Genomic DNA, 22,371 nt, shown 5'->3' with positions numbered 1-22,371 from the left:
TCTTTGATATATATTAATTTGGGTTGATTTAGATGAGTTTTCAAATCTAGAGATTAAATGGATTTAATTTGGTTTAAATTCTAGTAAATTGTGTTTTGCTTGTAATCCATCTTAGACTAGATATATGGTATAACCATGACTTAGTGCTTGATATAAATTAATTTGAGACATTTGGACAACTTTTGAAATCTAGAGATTTAATTGATTTTAAATTAATTAAATTCTATTTGATGATATCTTGGTTATCTTGCACTTTTGATTTGATATATGTAAAGACCATGATCTGTTGCTTAACATATACTAATTTGAGGTTATTTGAAATCTAGAGAATTTAATCACCTTGTTTAATTAAATTCTATCTAATGGCTCCATGGATCTATTGGTATTTTAGAAGTTGTTTCTATATTCAAATCATGGACTTGAACTTATTATGTATTCACTTGATTGTGTTTTGAGCATTGGACAACTTTGTTGTTATATTGATATTCATGAGAACATGTTTTCTTTATAGAATATATTGATGCCATGTGTAGTGAATTGCACACTTTGTAATTGACATTATGTATGTCATTTTAGAATTGAAACTCTAAGGCATAGATTGTGTGGTTTCAACCTACTTGTGCATGGAAGGTGTTTTCATGCATTATATAAGTTATGTATAAGTTGTGAACTTATTTGGTTTAATTTTGGAATCTTGGAACATTGTTGAGTTGAGATGGCTAGGGTTTGGCTCTAGTACGGGGACGTGAGTCCTCTAAGTCTGAGATAGTGCGCACTTAGGGTGGTTTTCCCTGCGGGTTAGTGCCCAGAATGACTATTGAGGTCTCGGCAGAATTCCGAGCGTAGATGTCCAAGTCTTCCATTATTTGTTTTCGCATTCAATTCCAAGTTAACAATCATGTTTATATTGTAACTTGTGGTTTTAGTTATTGGCGATTTTGATGTTGTTAAGTACATCCATGTATATGATTTTAATGAATCATTCTGATGTTGTTAAGTACATCCATACTAAATTGATATATTTAGTTAATTTCACACTTTTAGATTTCTAGTTGATAACCTAGAGAACCTATGTCTTGATGTGTGGTATTAGATATTCTAATTATACTAAATTGTTATATTTAGTTGATGTTGCATTTTAGACTTCAAGTTGATTACCTTGAGAACCTATATGTTGTTACTTTGTGTAAGCATGCTCCTATGTTGCTAAAATTGCATGAATGAGGTGATTGATACTAGAAATGATCCTAGGTAGCTAGGATGCTCCTTGAGTCTCACCTTTGACATAGACGTAGGTGGAATGAACCACAATAATTAAATCATGCAAACTTGAAAAACGTAGGTCGATGCATGCTCATTTCCTACGAGTAGCTTTATGTTACTCACCCCTACGATACTGGGGCATATTTCAGGTACAAGAATCAAGGTTGCGATTCTCGTCATGCTTGGATGATTGGTGGACTTGAAGATTTCCATTTCTTGTAAAGGTTGGCTTGAAAAGCCACTTGTAGCCTTATATGTCAAAATATGTATATTTGAATTTAAACATGTAGTGTGTACATGAGTGCACTCCTTATAATGTATTTGACATCTATGAGATGAGGTCGGAGGCTAATGACATGTATTTGTATCCTATGTAGTTTTGACTTTATGGTATATTATGAAAATATTGAAAAATGTTAAGTTATTGTCTCACTATGTTTGCATCGGTCGTTTCTGGGAGCCGCGGACCATTCCCGCGTGCCCAAAATCACTTATTACGTTTGTGTGCATATTCGTTTCAGCCTAGAAGTGTATTTGGGGTCAAAAGTATGTTTGGCGAAAACTTACATTTTTTACCGTTTTGAGCCTAAACTGAGCATAAGGGCATTTTGGGGTTTTCACTTGAAAAATAAAGCTTTCTTTTGGCATGGTTGGCTAGAAAACATGATCTTGAGGGTAGTTTCTTCTTTGTGTTTTTCTCAAAAAGGCCCAGAAAGTCCTCAAAATTGCATTTCAAGTCAACATTTTAGGAGCAGCCTACAAGAGTTCGAGCGCTCTAAATGGGGAGTTCGAGTGCTCGAACTTTGGGCAGATTTCTTAGGGCAATTTTTGAGCGCTCGAAGTCCTTGTTCAAGTGCTTGAAGTACTGTTCATGGGTGTTTGTGTCTTGGTTCAGCACTGCACCTCCGACTTCAAATCATCATAACTTCTCCGATTTAACTCCAAATTGGTCCGTTCTTGAGTCTAAATTGATCGCGTCAAAATAAGATTTCCAATGGTACTAATTAGAGCTTCAGATTATTCTTGTGCCTCAAGTTATTCAAGTTTTAGTAAGGTAGTGTCTGTTTTTGGTTTGAACCGGGATAGGGTATCCCTTCCTTCGACTTCAGAACTTGATATCTTTACCATCTAGACCCCAAATCAAGTGATTCTTCAGTCTATCTTTATTAATTTTTTATTGTCTTTCCAATGGTGTGCACGGTGGCACCCATTTTAGTGTGGAATGACCATTTTGCCCCTAGGTTCATTCTTTTCCATTTTTGAAACGTTGCTTCCGCATTTTCTTCCTTTGGGTTTCGTGACCTCATTGAGGGTCACATTGGTGTCTTAGAGGAGTGTTGTATCTCTAAAGACCACTGTTCTATCTTTTGCTTCCACATTTTGGATCCGTTTTGGGTCATCACAGGACACACTGGGTTAAAAAATCCAGGGTCGTCAGAGGTCTCTAGAGATACAACATGCCTCTAAGATAATAATGTGACCCCCAATGAGGTCCCGGAACCCAAAGGAAACAAATGCAGAAACGATGTCTCAAAAACAGATAAGAATGAACCTAGGGGCAAAATGGTTATTTTATAGAGAAATGGATGCTACCAAGCATACCATTGGAAAGGCAACGAAAACTTAATAAAAATAGACTCAAGAATGACTTTATTTGGAGTCCGGACGAAGAAGATATCAAGCCTTGAAGTTAAGGAAAGAAAACCCCTTTCCGGTTCAAACCAAATCCTAACACTACCTCAGTAAAACTTGAACAACTTGAGTTAGAAATGGAATCTGAAGCTCTAATTGGTACCATTGGAAAGTTTATTTTGACGCGGTTAGTTTAGACTCAACAACGGATCAATTCAGAGTTAAAACGAGTGAGATATGGCCCTCTGAAGGAAGAGGTTAGGAGCAGGATTGCCATGCATAGATCTTCATAGGTGCCTGCCAAAAATCCGCGGGGCCCCACCAAATGCGGTAGATCCCCATGAGTGCTCGCCAAAAATTTGCGGGCCCGCCAAATGCAGCAGTGGCATGGATTGGAACCCCCAAAATGCATAAACAAGTTAAAGAAAACAAGTCTCAAGAATATAGACAACATGAATGATCATTTGCAAGTGTGTGCAAAATACTTATAAGTGATCTTTAATCAATCAAGGGAAATAAGCAAAACATAGCCTTAAGGCCTTATGGCATGTCCTTTACAAATTAGGTTCAATCCATGAAATTCCATACATTCCATAAACAAACTATGATGTTAAACTAACATACATGTCATCTAAGTGTCTTTGGCACTTGGCCTCATTACATAAACATCCATAGAGTGCTAAAAGGTGCACTTAAGTGCACATTACATAGTTGAGACAACAAATACAAGTTTTGACAAAAAAGGCTACAAATGGCATTTCAAGCCAACCTTTATAAGAATTTAAGCCTTCAAGTCTACAATCATCCAAGCAATGATGAACATCACAAACCAAGTCTTCGTACCTGAATAAAAAAACCCCCAGTAACTTCGGGGTGAGTAAACAAGTTTACTTGTTGAGAATGAGCATGCATAGACTCGATTTCTTTAGAGATTTTTACATTAACTTGAACAATTCAAAAGGGGCCATGGCACCTAACGTCTATGTCAAGGTGAGACTCAGGGATCATCCTAAGCTACTTCAAAGCATTCCAAGCATAAACTACAATATTTATGCAATTAAACAATATAGAAGCATTCTATACAACGCAACAGATATAGATCCTCAAAATCATTCACTTGAAATCCAAGATACGAAATCAACTAAAGTGGTTCATGCCACCTAGCTTCTATGTTCCAAACAAGTCTAAGGAATCGTCTTAGGCTACATTAGAACAACAAAACACAATTCATCATGCCGATGCAATTTAATCAACATTGGAACTTCTAATACAATGCATAAAGCATGAATTCTCGAAGTTCACATCTTGTAACTTAAAATAGGAAATCAAATAAGGAACTACAAGTTACAATGTCATATAGTTATCAACTTGAAATGAAATGCGAAATCAAACAAAGTGGATACTTGGACATCACGTCGGATCAGACCGACATCATAGTTACTTTAGGGTTACTAGCCCATGGGTAACCTCCCTATGTGCGCACTAGACTTGTGGAGGGATAATCCCCCATACTAGAACCATGCCCTAGCCTTAGTCATAACAATGACATCCCAAGTTTCCAAAATCAACAATTTGTGCAATAACATATATGTAGCAACATAACATATATATATAATGTAAAGCCATCTACCATGCACAAACCAATTTTCGAAACACAATACATGCCCTAATGGCATGAAGAATGTCGAATAATTATTATGCAAGTTGTTACTCTTTATAACAATGTCCATCAATATGAAGAGTACAATCCCACAATTATTGTACAAGTCTAGAATTATGATTTAAACATGCAATTGGCATATAATACATACTCAAATCATTAATACAATAAGGATAGAAATTAATTAAATAAAACAACTAATTTCTCTAAATTTCATCTCTCATCCAAACATGCCCAATTTAATATATGTTGTAGTACCTATCATGGTCATCACATAAATCACTTCAAAACTTGATCTAAATCATAAGAATATAATAGTGAAAATTGATTAAATTAATTAACTAATTCATCTAGATTTCAAATCAAATTCAAATAACCTCAAATTAATATATGTTAAGCAACATATCATGGTCTTTACATATATCAAATCAAAAGTGCAAGATGAGCAAGATATCAGCAAATAGAATTTAATTAATGTAAATCAATTAAATCTCTAGATTACAAAAGTTATTTAAATGATCTCAAATTAATATATATCAAGTACTAAGTCATGGTTATACCATATATCAAGTCTAAAATGGAATACAAGCAAAACACAATTTACTAGAATTTAAATCAAATTAAATCCATTTAATCTCTAGATTTGAAAACTCATTTAAATCATCCCAATTTAATATATACCAAAGATCAACCTATGGCCATGCCATAAACCAAGTCTAAAATGAGTTATAAGCAACTATGATACATCATTTATTTCTCAAATTAACCAAAAAACATGCTTACAACTTATATATTCATACAAAAGCAAATAAAGCCACTTAGAGAATAAATTTATAACACCCCCTACCTCATAAGAGGATTGTTCCTCTTGAATCCAAGGCTAGCAAGCACAAAATGGCAAACCCTTATAGGGTTAAGAAGAGAAAGATGAGGGGAACAAAAAGTATTCCCAAGTTCAAGCTTTGAAATCAATGGAGGACCCTCAAAATCAAGGTCAAAGCTTAAGCATCAAGCTTCTCTAATGGTGGCTAGGGTTTTCTTTACAAGAGAGGGAAGAGATAGAAATTAAGTGTGATAGAATATAAGTGGAGGAAATAGAAATCCTCCACTCACTATAGGGTCTTACACCATGGTCAACATACACAAGTCTTGGTCAATTGCATAAAAACCCCTCTTGAAAATCATAATCCCAAAGTAGCCCAAAAATAATTGCAAGACTAAATTGTGAGCCTACACTTGTCCCAAATCCAAGGCTGTTTCCTAAGCTTAATCTTAAGCCTACACTTATCAACCATTCAAGCCAACAAGCGCACCTATCCTAGGTCAACAAGTGGTTCAATCTCCACCCTCCATATGTCATCATCCAAGGCATTAAAGTATCCCCACACAAATGTCAACAAGTGGACCAATTAGAGTGTAACACTTGTCACACTTTTCAGAAATTGCAAAAAGGTCCTTTTTGAAAATATCTCCCAAATTAAATTGTAAAATGGTCCCTAAGACGAAAAATAATTACTTTATAGTAATTACACAAATGACCCCAAAAGAAAGAAAAATTCCAAAGAAGTGTGCATCCATACCCCTAAGGAAGAAAATACACAATTAGCATGCTTCTCTACAAAAGTTAAAATACACATAGCATGGAATTTAAATATCATGGATGCATGCAAAACCGGATCCAAATCCAAACACGAATAGTGTGGTTATGCCAACAAAGTGACAACCGAGAAAAAGACGAAAACTGAATAGTGTCACAAAAGTGAAAATGTGAAAATGACTCGATCCTCAAACAAAGTCGTCAATCCAAGGGAAAGAGTCTCGAAAACCATCCCTGAGCACCCAAGATGACACTAAGTAATAAGAAACCGAACTCAGAAAGGAAAAGATCAACGGAAAAAAAAAATATCCGTGAAAATCTGAGAAAAATTTAAGGAAGGAAAATGACCGGGTCATTACAGTATCAGTGGTTTCTTCTTTGAATGTGGCTTGTAGGGTTAGTTCATTCTTTTGATTTGTTTCACCTTCTCGATTTTTCAAGGTGATTTCCCAAGTAAGCAGTGAACCGAGTGGTTCATCTATTTTGAGTGTGTTCAGATTATGGGCTTCCTTGATTGCAGTTGTTTTTGTATCCCACTTGGTTGGAAGGCTTCTGAGAATCTTTCTGGCAATATCTGAGTTAGGAATAGTTCTACCAAGATGCTTTACACCATTTATAATATCAGTAAAGTGAATGAACATATCACTTATGGACTCGTTATCCTTCATGATAAATAATTCATATTGATGCATTAATAGGTCAATTCTAGATTCGCGTACTTCTGAAGTGCCTTCATAGGTAACTTCAAGTTTATCCCAAATTTCTTTAGCTATCTTACATGTGGAAACTCTATTATATTCAGAAGGACTAAAAAAATAATTTAAATTGACTTTGGCTTTAGCATTTATAGATATGAGCTTATAGTCAGTTGTATCCCATTTATTCATTTCTTTAGGAACTTTCTTATTATCAACTTATTTCATAAGGATATAGGGACCATGAACAACAACATACCAAATTTGATAATCAATTGCTTGAAGAAAATCAATCATTCTATTTTTCCAATAATTGTAATTGGTTTTATCAAACCAACGAGGTCTAGTATTAGATTGACCTTCTTGAAAGTTACTACCATTTAAGTTTGCCATGATCGATCTCTAAAACGATTAAGTCTTTTACAAAAGATTAAGCTCTGATACCAATTGTTGCCCAAATAATGACTCTAAAGAGGGAGGGGGGTGAATAGAGTCTTATGCAAACTATAACAAATAATCGGATTTAATCAATATGTATTTTTAACAGAAATAATATACTAAAATGTATGAATAAGTTTAATGTAGAATTTAAGCACAATTAAAAGATAGGAAGATATAGAGAATTGTAAACACTTGACGCGATGATTTTAGCGAGGTTCAGAAACTCCTACTCCTCAGCTCAAGATCCCTTTTGAGACTTCCCAAAACCACTAAGGCATTTCCTTACTGGTGGAGAGCAAATCGGTACAAGAAGCACTCCGCTTCTTTTCTTCTAGCTAAGAGAACGAGCTTCTCTTAGTCTTCTTCTGGGTTTCTTTAACCCTTACAAATGAAGGAATTAAGCCTAAGCTTATTACAATCTCTCAAGATAGGATATGAAAAGAAAAGCTCACAATCCTATAGCAAAAGAACTATACAGCAAGAAATTCTCAGCTCAATAGGATATAATAATGATCAAGAAGGTACGAGGTTTAAGTAACTCTGAATTCTGGAGAAGAAAATTGTTACGGTAGCTTCTATATCTTTTTATGTTAGAGATTTATACATATATATAGCCCTGCGAGATCTATACTGAAAAAGGTAGATAAACTTTCTAAACCGCTATGAGGGGATATGATGTAATCGATTACATCCTTTAAGTACCTGGTTAGACTGGATCTGCGGCTTCATCTGATCGATTGCTTTATCTATCTAATTGATTCCTTGAGTCATCTAATCGGTTAGATCAGGAATGTAATCGGTTAGATCAGATCTGAAACTTGTATATTTTCTCTATAAAATCCATTTGATTGAGTAGATGACTTTATTTAGTCAATTACATGAGTTCATCTAATTAGTTAGATCACTGAACTAACCGGTTACAAGGAGATGAGTGGATTTCTAACATCTTTCTGTTTCTCTATCTGATCGATTACATGTTTTCATCTGATCGATTGCATGTCTCCATCTGATCAATTATTTGGTTGATCTAATCGGTTAGATTGCCAATTACAAATACATGTTCACTGTGTTCCTCATCTGATCGATTATATGCATGATGTGATCGATTACATGCCTTTGATAGATAATGCAAACTCACTGTGATCCTCATCTGATCAGTTACATGGATGATCTAACCGGTTAGATCATTTCAACTTTGAATGCTGATGAGTTGAGATGTATGTATTTGATAGACACTATCTTGAGCTTTTAGATTACTTGCTGTAGATCAATTTCTTTACATGTTATCTAGCTTTCACCATCTTAAGCTACCCATTTCAATGATGTTCATGAAGTATCATTTGAGCTTTTGTTTACCATGCTTGATTTTGTCAGAAGTTTTCCTGTTACTGCAATACTCAAAATAAAAAGTTAAATACTTTGATTCTTTGTTTGTTATTATCAAAAGTGTGAAGGAAGGCCTTTGTGCCAACATAAACAACTATACAACTATAAACTAGAAAGAAATAAATGGATAACACCACTTTCGTAGAGAACACGATTGCATTTAGCATACGCAACAAGCCTTTTAAACCCCTAGGTTACCCCTAGTGGACGAGTGAAGTCTCATGAGGGCTTTTAGAAATGATACCCACAAACATTAAGTTTTTTCTCATTTAAGAGGCACCAATATTCTAAATAAACATTGGGAGAAAACTACCTCAAGTATGCAATTTTTCAACCATCTCTAAACAACTCTCCAAAATTTCAACAACATGCAAGCAAATATGGTCTTCTACACATAAAGCAAGATGATCATGCAAATCAAAACAACGCTATAATCCTTTTTAAGTGAACTGACATCAAATATGTTACTATCTTAGCTAACTAATGTAATGGTCACAACTAGCCTCAAGCTAGCACACAAATCTAGTACTAAACATCAAGACAAACTGTGAACCTCTTATTAAAGTTTAATTTGATTAGGTAGACTTATTCTTTTCACTCAAAATTTTTATTTATTTATTTTTTCTAGAAGGATCAAAGATGGAAGCATTGTGCAATGTAGTGATCTTTTAAGCTTTCTGGAAGGTTTATGAGGCGAGCGTTAGGTTAATAACTCCCAAATTGGACGGCTTTAGGGCATTAGGTGTAGAGACACCTGATGTGTCTAATTTTACCACTCACAATAGAACGCCTCCGTGTAGGATAGTACTATAAAGAGGGTGTCAAACCTACAGGAAGATGAAAATTTATATTCAGTTTTTAATTTAGTCCTATTCGTTTATAGGTAACTGGTTGAAAAGCTTGCTTGGTTGTCATGATTAAAAACAAACTAAAATTAAACTGAAGTATTAAACTAAGTTAAATGAAGTGATTAGAGAGAGAAATCTTAGGGCTTTGACTTTACCACAATCATCATACTAAGGTTAATTGTGTCAACTCTGGAGATTTAACAAATTATGTTTTTAAATGAATTGAACTCAATAACATTCGTTCAATTCGGGTTTTAAAGAAAGATGTTTTATAAAATTCAGTTAACGATAACCTATCTGCGGTTAGAATGGACTATCCACTTACCTACTCTAACTACTTTACAAACAATCCACTTTTCCTAAGCATAGACTCTGAAAACATTCTTTTATAAAAAAACGTTGGAACACCATTATATGACCTCTATTCTCATGTCCGGCAGGGCTCTGCCAAATACCATCCAATAAGATAGGTTGAGAATAGAAAATAAACAGTTATATCTAAGACAAGGTAATAATAGTTTGTAATCTATTTAAAATAGTAAAACCAATTGAGTTGTCTCAATCGCTTATAATCATATAATCTAAAACATAATATCTATTAAAATAATCCCAGTGTTAACTTTTATAAAAAAAAAAAACATAAGAACACCATTATATGACCTCCATTCTCATGTCCGACAGGGCTCTGCCAAATACCGTCCAATAAGATAGATTGAGAATAGAAAATAAACAGTTATATCTAAGACAAGGTAATAGCAATTTGTAATCTATTTAAAACAGTAAAACCAATTGAGCTGTCTCAATCGCTCATAGTCATATAATAAAAAACATAATATACATTAAAATAATCCCAAAGTTAAGAACAATCAAACCAAAATACTAGATTGAGTTACATCAGTGCCTTAAGAGAGGAATTAACTACTCATGATGATGTCGGATATCATCTGTGTCGGAGTTGTCTCCATCGTCATGGACGGCACTTCTCTTCTCAGGATCTTCACTTTCTAAGGTTGTGGAAACCCTAAAAGCTGCCACCACAATATCAGCCTTCTAAAACAATAAAAGAAAAAAGGGACCTCTTCTATTAAGGCTTATGCCTCCTTTTATAGAAGAAAATAAAGCTTGGTGGGCTTTTAGGCCTTCTGGCCTATCTGAAATGAGATACGGCTTGAAAAGAGAACATCCTCGTAACTTAAATCTGACATGTTATGGAAGGCTTGAGCTTTAGGAACAAAGGCTCAAGCTTTAAGGTTTAGGCTCAAGCTTTAAGGAACAAGGCTCGAGCTTATTTGGATTGGTGCTTGATCTTCACTTTGACATTTAGCCAAATTTCTTCAACTATTTTTCGAAGCGTCTTTTTCTTCAACACTTGGAATATTCTAGGGCTTTATCTCTTTTAACATTACTCGATCCAAGCTTCATGGGCTCAAGCATTAGGTACTAGGCTCGAGCTTTAGGTACTTAAGGCTCGAGCTTTAGGTAATGGTGCTCGATCCTTGGGGTTAGGCATGAGGTCTAGGAGCTTGTAAATCAACTCTTCAAATTCTGACGCCTTGTGCTAGAGCTTAAGGGTTAAGGCTCGAGCATCCTATGGTCAGGCTCAAGAACCCTTTGTTTAGGCTCGAGCACCTTTTGTTCAGGCTCGAGCCTGAAGATGCAAGGCTCAAGCTTCAATGCCTTGTTGAGTTTTCTTTTCTGACTCATAAGGCTCGAGCCTCAAGACTTGGGCTCGAGCTTTGGATTCTAAATTCCTCCAAACTTCACCATTTAAGCTCTTGGCTTGCTCTGAATGATATGCAATGACTCTGTAAGCTTTAATATCAATCTTTTCGTCATAAAATCCTTGTTTTAACTATTTCTCTGGGAAAGTTCCTATAAATACACATTAAACATAAATCAGTCTAACAATGGTAGAAGTATGACCTTAGGCCTTAACATATGTATATTTAGGAGCTCGAATATGCAAATATTCAGCGTTCATGAACACCCCTAAGGATTTACAAGCTCAGATCAACTGGGCTACAAATTAAAACAATCTACATCTAATCATTTCTCACTCCTCACCTTTGGTAAGAAGTCCTCACTTTATTTTTTATTTTTAAATTTTTTTTTAACCTAAAGTTTGGGTCCTCCACCTTTCGGCGTGAGAAAATCAATGCTTAATGAGGCTAGAATCCCGGCTACTTAGTGAAAAGGGTTTGTTATTCACCTTTGTCAAGAATGAAAGCTTTCAAAGCACTACTAGCTCAATTGGGATATAACCACATCAATAATCAACAAAGCAAGTACCCCAAAAATGAGTGCTAGTGTGCGTCTGTGCTAGTATGGAACTCTAGAGTGAATCTCAAAATAATTACATGATCAAGATGATGTGGATCACAAATGCAAGCATGATATTAATCTTTCAAAAAAAGTACTCTTAAATGGTATTCACAAGGCATACAAGAAGTATTAAACTCTCAAGTCAAGCAATTTTTAAGTTCTAAGTATCATGATCCTCAAAAGATTAAAATCATCGCAAACATCGATTTCAAATCTCAATCATGCATTTAAAGCTCAAAACTTTAAGTACAATGCATCAAAGTCACCTTACCCCTAAACTTAAACTGCACATTATCCTCTTGTGCAATGAGAATAATGGAAAAGATAGAAAGAACATATCGTGGTGGCAAAATGATGATGCCCGATTGTGATCCATCGGGAAAGAGTGCACCTCCAAACAATCAACAACCTACTTGAATAACCACACTACCAAACTTACATCAAATATCAAATGGGATAAAGATAACCAAATCAAGCATTCTAAGGCAATATAGCACAAGATGCAAGAGATATGAGATCAATCCCTATATAAAACATGAATGTAGCATGACTAAACATAATGGCACAATGGTGAAAAGTTTTTACATTTTTTTTTTTAAATTTTTTATGAAAGCATATATATACAAAATGTGAGAATTAAAATGTAAGAAAAATAAAGAACAAAATATAAAATACAAAAGATAAAAGAAAAGTAAATAAAAATAACAAGCAAATAAACTACTGTATGAAAATTAAAATGTATATACAAATCTATAAAACCTAAGGGATGAAAGAGACGCAATGTGTCTCATGTGTGCTAAGTTTAACGTCTCTAGGAAGATGGGATACTATATTGAATGACCAAAAATATTTATTGAATTTCACATTCTTTATTTATTTTTTATTTATGAACAGGGGTTTCGATCGATCGTGAATAGCCATGATCGATCAAAAATGGCAATCCTGAGAGCTTATTTTCAAGGCAAAATGGGGTTTCTGAAAACTTCGATTGATCGAACTGGGCACTGCCAGGCACTAAAATGCTGAAATTTTACAATTTTTTTTTTTTTTGAATTTTTCAAAGACATAAATTTTTCGAAGGGCCAAAATGTATGAAAATTTTAATAAAGTGCAATGGATCATATCTAGATGCCGCAAGAATGAAAAAAAAAATAATAAATAATAAATAAATAAATGAGGGAGAAGTAGAGTTTGAAAACTCTACGAAAAACTAGTGTTTAATGTCTCTAGCAAGACGTTAGGTCGACTCACTAGTCAAAAGTATCCAAGACCTGATATAAAACATCCTCGTTGATCCTCTTTTCAATTTTCTCATTTAATGCCTCACTTACAATAATGAAATCATCCTTTAAAAGAATGACTTGAAAAGAAAAGAAAGAGATGATTCTGTTCCTTTCATCTGCGGTATTGAAAACAAAATCAATAATGGTTGGCTATGCCTCATTTTTGTGGTCTTAAAGTGCATTCAAGGAATCACTTCCTTTGTGAATTGGCAAGGCAATGTCTTTCAAAGACTCATTTGGAGTATTAAGAAACACCCTCTCTTCATCCTTTTTCTCTTCCTTAAAAGTCACCATCTCCTTACCCTCTAAAGTATCAAAGGTCGGAATCAAATCATGATCAAAATACGAAAAATCCTAATAAATCATTTTGTGCCCTATTGGATTAGCCATTGGTGGACTCATCAACTCCTCAAATTGTTCACTTGTTACTTCTTCCTCTTTACTCTCTACTTCTTCATCTATATAAATTAAAGTTCTTGCCATTTGTTCATTTGCCTCTTCCACCTCCTCCTGAAAAGAAAGAGTACTTGCAACTTGCTCAACTTTAGTTTAATGACCCGGTCTTTTTCCTCCTTTTCCATTTTCGGTGATTTTCTTTTTTTTTTTTCGTTTTTTTCTTATTTCGTCTTTTACTCGTTTATCATTTTTCCTTGCTTAACCTCACTTCGGGTGTTCGGATTTGATTCCGGTTTTGCATGCATTCATGATACTTGATTTCCATGACATTGGTATTTTCACTTTTGTTAAAAAGCATGCTAGTTGTTTTTATTTTTCATAAAGGGCATGAATGCATACTTTAGTGTAATTATTCATAACTTTTGGGGTTTTAGTGTAATTATGCAAAATAATTATTTTTCGTTTGAGGGACCTTTTTGCAATTTATTTGGGAAGATATTTTGAAAAAGGACCATTTTGTAATTTTTGGAAAATTTGACAAGTGTCACATTCTCATGGTGCCACTTGTTGGCAATTGGGTGAAGAGACTTGGTACCATAGTCTTTTGACAATTGGAAGGTGGAGAGTCATCCATTTGTTGGCTTAGGATTGGTGCACATATAACCATTGATTGTTGACAAGTGTAAGCTTAGGATTAAGTCTTGAAAGAGGCATTGTATTAGTGACAAGTGTAAGGCCATGATGTAGTCTTGCATTGTGTGTGTGAGAGAGGTAGTGCAAGAGCACATAGTGAGTGGAGGATCTCTAGCCCTTCCACTCACAATTTTTACACTTTACCTTTTTTATTTCATTATCTCACATGAACCCTAACAAATCCACCATTAGAGTAAAGCTTAGTTCATAGCTTACCCCTTCAATTTGGCTCACTTCCATACACCATAGACTAAAAACCTTGGGAGAGAAAAGTTTCCTCTCATTCTTCTCTTCAAGAACCCTAAACTTGTTTTCCATTTTGTGCTTGGTAGCATGGATTATAGAGATACAATTCTCTATTGAGGTAGGGGTGGAAGTATATTTATATTCTAAGTGTTTTATAATCCTTGGAGTTTAATATATATTGTGTACATGCTTTTAATTTGATAGTTTTGCATATTATAGGAAACCCTCACTTCTTGACAAAGGGTTTATTGGATTAATCATGTATGTTATGTATAAACCATGTGTAGAGGATTATAAAATTTAGTAGTATGTAAATTCTAGAAATTTCACATGTGTTAGTGATATGGAAAACTTGTATAATTATTGACGTTATATGCAATCTCTATTGATATGAATTGCTACATTTGTTGTTACAATAATTCTATGTCCTTGTAAATTACTAATTGTAATTATTTGGAAGCTTATTACTATAATGTTGATATTTAGTATCTGAGGCTTATTGTTGAGGCATGACCTAAGTTGTTAAGTTAATGGTATTTTATTGTGCATAGTACCACAATGAGAAATTGTCATTTGGCATGCCATTCTAGATTTGGAACCCTAAGACATGGTTTGTATGGTTTCAAAATACTTGTGCATGGAAGGTGGTTTGTATGCCTTATTATATATATATAAGTTTTGAACTTGATATATATTTTGGAATCTCTTGGGACATTGTTACATGCGACATTGCTAAAGTTCGGCTTTAGTGCAGGAGGTATGAGTTCTCCCCAATTGAGATAGTGCACACTAGGGTGGTCTTCCCAGCAGGTTAATGCCCAGAATAACCATTTTGTTCTGGGTGGAAATCCGAGGCGTGATGTCCAAGTCTTCCATTACTTGTTTTTGCATTAAATTTCAAGTTGACAACCAATGCTTAATTGTAGCTTGAAATTCTTGTTATTAGTGAATTGATGTTGTTAAGTATATTGATGTTGATTTGTATTGCTAAAGAATCATTTAAGTTAGGTTAAGATGATCCCTTAGAACACCTTGAACATAGACGTTAAGTGGAATGCTCCCTTGTATTCGTCTATATTGATCTTGCAATGATATTGAAACTTTAGGGTATACACATATGCTTCTAGTACGAGTTACTTGATTACTCACCCTAGTGGTTTGGGTTGTTTTTCAGGTAAAGAGACCATGTTCATGGATGCTCATCATCCTTAGAAGCCTTTGAGCTAGTTGAAGCATTTTTGTATATTAGCATGCACTTGTTTAGCATGTTTTATCTTTTGGATGTAATACTTTTGCATACCATGGATGTATGGTATTTTAGAAGCTAAGATGGCTTCATTCATGTAATGTGTATCTATGTAACATGAAAGATTACAAGCATGTTCTCTTTAAAACTCAAGTATTGCCATTGTAGCTTATTTGTGAGAAATAGAGGTTTTGTATGCTAAAACTTGTTAATGGAATGTAAAGAGGATTTAGGCCATGTTGGTACATCTATTTTATCATATTGCATGTACTTGCATACTCACTTTGGTAAACAATACCTTCCTTGATGAAACAAAAACCTAAAGTTGCATATTTTTTAGTTTTGACCCTATTCTGTTCTAGGGGCATTTCGGGTATTTCACAATGCATTTTTTTTTTTTAATTTTTCTTTAAGAGTCACATAGAAAACTCAATTTTGAGGGTGGTTTCTTTTTGTGTTTTTCCAGAAAATGTCATCTTGGCCCTCAAAATCTCATTTTTTGCTGAAAAACCCCTACTGCCAGTTCTTTTGTGACGATTCTGTTTTTTTTGCATCTAATTGGTTAGATGGGGCTATCTAAACGTTTAGATGTGTGTGGGTAGTGGGTTGGACATGATTTTTAGCCTTCTAACTGGTTAGAAAGGCTTCCTAAACGGTTAGATGACCTAAGATTGACTATATTGACCAATTTGCCCCTGTTTCTTCCGTTAACCATATCTTCTTCAACCGGACTCCGAATCAAGTGGTTCTTGAGTCTAAATTCATTAATTTTTTGTTGTCTTTCCAACGGTGTGCTCAATAACACTCAATTTTATGTTGGAAATGACCATTTTACCCCTAGGTCCCTTTTTGTCCATTTTTGAAGCGTCACTTCCGTACTTGTTTTCTTTTAGTTTTGTGACCTCATTGAGGATCATATTAGTGCCTTAGAGACGTGTTGTACCTCCAGGGACTATTGTTTTATCTTTTACTTCCACATTTCATATCCGTTATCGGATTAACTTTCGGTTCATCACTGACGCACCGGATTGAAAAACTTGGGCCGTCTCAAGTGGTATAAGAGCTCCTAGGTTTGAACACCTTAGGATGATGGGTTTTGGGTGCATATCATGCTTTTGTTGATCTACTTCGACATATTCACATGCTTTTGATAGCATGTTTTGTCTTTATAACATGTTTAAGTGTTTCTTAATTACACGTTTGGTAGTATGACATGCCTTTCTGCTTAAATGCCTATGTGGTTAAGAGCATTTTGTTTGACATGTATGCTTATTTGCTTAAATGCTTAACTATTTACACAGATTTCTTTGATTTCTTTAGCATGACAGTATGTTGCATATCTTGTCTTGCTTTGTGTCTTGTGCATTCATAGTGTGAGTTGCACTTGGTCATAATAACTTGTGTTATTGTTGACCTCCTTTCTTTTACACGTTTAGCACCATGGTTGTCACGCATGGAGAGTCTTCACGTCAGGGCACTAAGGAGCAGGTGGCTGACACTGAGTTCACACGGGGTCCGGGAAGGCCTAGGATTCCAGTTCGTGGCGGGGATGCTAATCCACCACGGGCACCGACTTATGAGGAGCGAGTAGCTTAGGGAATCAATCAGGGGATTGCTAAATCTCTACAGGAGTTGATACGCAGGCAGGTGGCAGGAGTACAGATTCCAGCACCGGCACCGGCACTGATATTCAATGAGGCACTGGAGTACTTCATGCGACTACAGAGGGTTAAGATTGACCCATTTCCAGGGAGTTCAGATCCGCTAGTCTCAGAAGCTTTGCTGGACCTTATGGTCCGCAAGTTAGATAGTATGGTGGTACCCACAGACAGGTTAAGGATTTCCTTGACTGCTTCTTTGTTCATAGGGGATGTAGATATTTGGTGGAGGTCTATGACCAATGTTCACAATGTTGAGTTGATGACTTGGAACGAGTTCAAGGATTTGTTCTTTGAGCGCTTCTTTCATAAGGCTATAAGGTAGGAGATGAGGACACAATTTGCAGGTCTGTATCAGGGCACTATGAGTATCATTGAGTATGAGACACGATTTACTTCTCTCTCTCATTATGCCGAGGATATGGTAGCGATAGATGAGGCCAGGGCAATGAAGTTTCAGGAGGGGCTACATCTTGACATTAGGCCATGGGTCTCAATTCTTGATTTGAGGACCTACAGGGAAGTGGTTCAGAGGGCTATACTAGCTGAAGCAGAGGAATGGGATCAGTTAAGGATCAGAGGCTCACATAAGCAGTCTCGCAGAGACAATTCATCATCTTCTGGGAGTCAGTGGAAGAAGGCTAAGGTAGGGAACGGTACTCACTCACAGGGGGCATCACAGTAGAATCATTCTGCACCCATAGTTCTTAAATTTTCGGGATCAGCCCAGGGAGTGGTTTGTTATCATTGTCAGCAGTCGGGGCACATCAAGCCTCGTTGCCCACAGCTTCGTCCACACGCCAGTCAGACATCAGTTTCTACGAAAACAGGGCAGGGAGCTTGCTTCTATTACAAGTGGCCAGGTCATCTCAAGAAGGATTGTCCAAAGTTGTTGAATAAGTCATGTGGTGGCACAGATTCACAGATGGTACTGGCACAGTCTGCAGTGGTTCGTCTAGTTTTAGAGTCCCTCAAGCACCACAGCCAGTGGCGCCAGTTGGCACTTATCCAGCTAGGGGTTCTACACCTACTGCTTCTACACATCAGTCAGGCTATCAGGGTAGTTCACAGCAGGGCTCTAGGACTCAGGGACAAGCCTACGCTCTTCCACATATGGATGCTTCCACAGACACCTCTTCAGTTTGAGGTATGTTTTCAGTTTTTAGTTCTTGGGCACGAGTTCTCGTTGACACGGGTGCATCACATTCTTTCATTTTTGCATCATTTACACATTTATTGGGTCTGGAGGTCACACTTCGGGACAATTTTCTCTGTGTTGACACACCAGTAGGGGGTCTAGTGTCTTTGGATCGTGTTTGTTGGGGTTGTGCTATTGAGATAGCTGGACAGACATTAGAGTTTGATTTTGTTGTTCTCGATATGACGGGTTTTGACGTCATTCTTGGGATGGATTGGTTGTCATTCTTCCGGGCTACGATCGATTGCTTCCGCGGAAGGGTGTCTGTTTGTACTCCCAAGGGAGATTGTTTCCATTTTATGGGAGATCGGAGCAATTCCCACCCAGCAATGGTTTTCAGCATTGGTGACTGGAGTCACTATAGATCCTACTTGGCTAGTTTGCTAGTTGATGAAGATAGCAGTTTGGGCCGTGTTCTTCCAGCAGTTGTTGAGGATTATGTTGATGTCTTTCCTAAGGAACTGACAGAGTTACCTCCTTTAAGGAAAGTTATTTTTGCCATCGATATCATTCCCGGTACAGCGCCCATCTCTATGGCACCGTACCGTATGGCATCGGTAGAGCTTGATGAGTTGAAAGGTCAGTTGGATGATTTGAAAGCTAAGGGCGTTATTCGTCCTAGTGCTTTACCATAAGGAGCACCGATTCTTTTTGTGAAGAAGAAGGATGGGTCTTTGAGACTTTGCATCAATTATTGCAAGTTGAATCAAGCTACGACCAAGAATAGGTATCCTTTGCCTAGGATTGATGACTTGTTTGATCAGTTGAAGGCAGCGACATGCTTTTCGAAGATTGATTTGAGGTCGGGCTACTATCAGTTAAGGGTTAAGGATGAGGATATATCCAAGACCATTTTTCGTACACGGCATGGCCATTATGAGTTTCTAGTGATGCCATTTGGTTTGACCAATGCTCCAGCAGCTTTTATGGATTTGATGAACCATGTATTCAGTAACTATCTTAATGAGTTTGTTGTGGTGTTCGTTGATGACATTCTCGTGTACTCAGCTTCGAGGGAGGAGAATGAATATCATTTAAGAGCAGTTTTACAGATCCTTAAGGATAACCAATTGTATGCCAAGTTCGAGAAATGTGAATTTTGGCTACCAGAGGTGAAGTTCCTTGGACACGTCGTGTCAAGGGGCGGTGTTGCAGTGGATCCGTCGAAGATTGAGTCTGTGATGGATTGGGAGCGTCTGAAAATAGTGTTTGAGATTCGGAGCTTTCTTGGCCTAGCCGGCTATTACAGGAGATTTGTTCGGGATTTCTCTTATCTAGCGGCACCTATGACTCGACTTACTAGCAAGGGAGTCAAGTTCATATGGAATGAGGCTTGTGATTTTGCTTTTCAGGAATTGAAGGTCAGGTTGACATCAGCTCCGGTTTTGATTATACCTGAACGTGGTTTAGGTTACGTGGTCTATTGTGATGCTTCGCTAGAAGGTTTGGGTTGTGTTCTGATGCAGACTGAATTGGTGGTACCTTATGGGTCTCGACAGTTGAAGACTCACGAGTTGAACTATCCGACACATGATTTGGAGTTAGCAGCAGTTATCTTCGCCTTAAAAGGGTGGAGACATTATTTGTATGGGGAGAAGTTTGAAGTTTTCTCCGATCACAAGAGTCTCAAATATCTCTTCTCTTAGAAGGATTTGAATTTGAGACAGCGTAGATGGGTTGAGTTCATGGAGGACTATGACTTTGAGTTGCAGTATCATCCAGGAAAGGCTAACGTGGTGGCTGATGCATTGAGTAGGAAGTCAGGGGGTACTCTTGCTAGCATTTCCATTCACAGATGGAAGATGCTAGAAGAGCTTTGCTAGCATTTCCATTCACAGATGGAAGATGCTAGAAGAGCTTGTAAATCTTGGTTTGTAGTTGTGTGAGGATGTTTCACCGGCTATTTTGTTTAGCCTTGTGGCTCAACCGACTCTTGTTAGCAGAGTTATTGAGGCATAACAGGAGGATGGGGAGATGAAGTCCATCCACCATCAGATTTCAGGCGGTAGGAATGTAGAGGGTTGGACCATGCATTCAGATAGTGGTCTAAGGTATAGAGGGAGGATGTTTGTCCCTTTATCTTGTCGTGACGATGTTCTTCGGGATTTTCACCATTCTCGACTCGCAGTACATCCTGGTGGTACAAAGATGTATCACAATTTGCGGAGACAGTTTTGGTGGAAAGGTATGAAACAGGATGTTTCTCAGTTTATGGCTAAATGCCTTACATGTCAGTAAGTGAAGGCAGAGCATCAGAGACTGGCAGGTTTGTTGCAACCACTACCAGTGGCAGAGTAGAATTGGGAGCACATCACTATGGATTTGGTGACGGGACTTCCGAGATCCAAGGCAGGGAATGATGTTGTTTGGGTCATTATTGATAGATTGACTAAGATAGCTCACTTTTTGCCTATCGCAGTGACGGACGATGAAGAGAGACTTAGTGAACTGTATGTGGGGCAAATTGCCAGGCTTCACGGGGTTCCGATATCCATTGTTTCGGATAGGGATCCCAGGTTCACGTCTCACTTTTGGCAGAGTTTTTTCAGGAGGCTCTTGACACGAGGCTTCATTTCAGCATGGCATTCCATCCTCAGACTGATGGTCAGTCGGAGCGTACCATTCAGATATTGGAGGATATGCTATGGGCTTGTATTTTAGATTTTGAGGGTAGTTGGGAAGACTACTTACCCTTGGTTGAGTTTGCCTACAACAACAGTTACCAGACTAGTATTGGCATGGCACCTTTTGAGGCGTTGTATGGCAGACCTTGCAGATCTCTAGTTTGTTGGACCGAGGTAAGTTATACAATTGCCTTGGGTCCCAACATTGTCATTGAGACTACAGAGAAGATCAAGTTGATTCGGTAGTGGTTGGCTACAGCTCAGAGTAGGTAGAAGAGTTGTGCTGATAAGATGAGGAGATCCTTGTCTTTTGAGGTAGGGGACCACGTCTTTCTCAAGATTTCTCCACGGAAAGGACTTCTGAGATTTTGACAGACGGGCAAGTTGTCTCCTAGGTTCATAGGACCATTTCAGATTTTGGAAAACATCGATGAAGTTGCTTATCATTTGGCATTGCCGCCAGACTTAGATAGAGTTCACGACGTCTTTCATGTATCTATGTTGAGGAAGTATGAGCCGGATCCATCGTATGTTTTACAGTGGACAGATGTTGTTATTGATGAGGATGTGACCTACGAGGAGGGTCCAGTCCAGATTCTTGATTCACAGGAGCAGATTTTGCGAACCAAGACCATTCCATTGGTTAAAGTTTTGTGGAGACATCACGGTGTTTAGGAGGCTACCTGGGAGCTCGAGCAGGAGGTTCACTCTCGGTATCCCCAATTGTTCTCTCTTTCAGGTACGACTCGATTTCAGGGACGAAATCCTTTAAAGGAAGGTAGGTTGTAATGACCCAGTCTTTTTCCTCCTTTTCCATTTTCGGTGATTTTCTTTTTTTTTGTTTTTTTCTTATTTCGTCTTTTACTCATTTATCATTTTTCCTAGCTTAACCTCACTTTAGGTGTTCGGATTTGATTCTGGTTTTGCATACATTCATGATACTTGATTTCCATGACATTGGTATTTTTACTTTTGTTGAAAAGCATGGTAGTTGCTTTTATTTTTCATAAAGGGCATGAATGCATACTTTAGTGTAATTATTCATAACTTTTGGCGTTTTAGTGTAATTATGAAAAATAATTATTTTTCGTTGAAGGGACCTTTTTGCAATTTATTTGGGAAGATATTTTGAAAAAAGACCATTTTGTAATTTTTGGAAAATGTGACAAGTGTCACATTCTCA

The sequence above is a fragment of the Cornus florida genome, unplaced genomic scaffold (assembly GCF_030987335.1).
Source record: "Cornus florida cultivar Cherokee Brave unplaced genomic scaffold, ASM3098733v1 CherokeeBrave_3.0.0_Hap2_Chr10, whole genome shotgun sequence".
Classification (NCBI taxonomy): Eukaryota; Viridiplantae; Streptophyta; class Magnoliopsida; order Cornales; family Cornaceae; genus Cornus; species Cornus florida.
Note: the sequence above shows the minus strand (reverse complement) of the source record.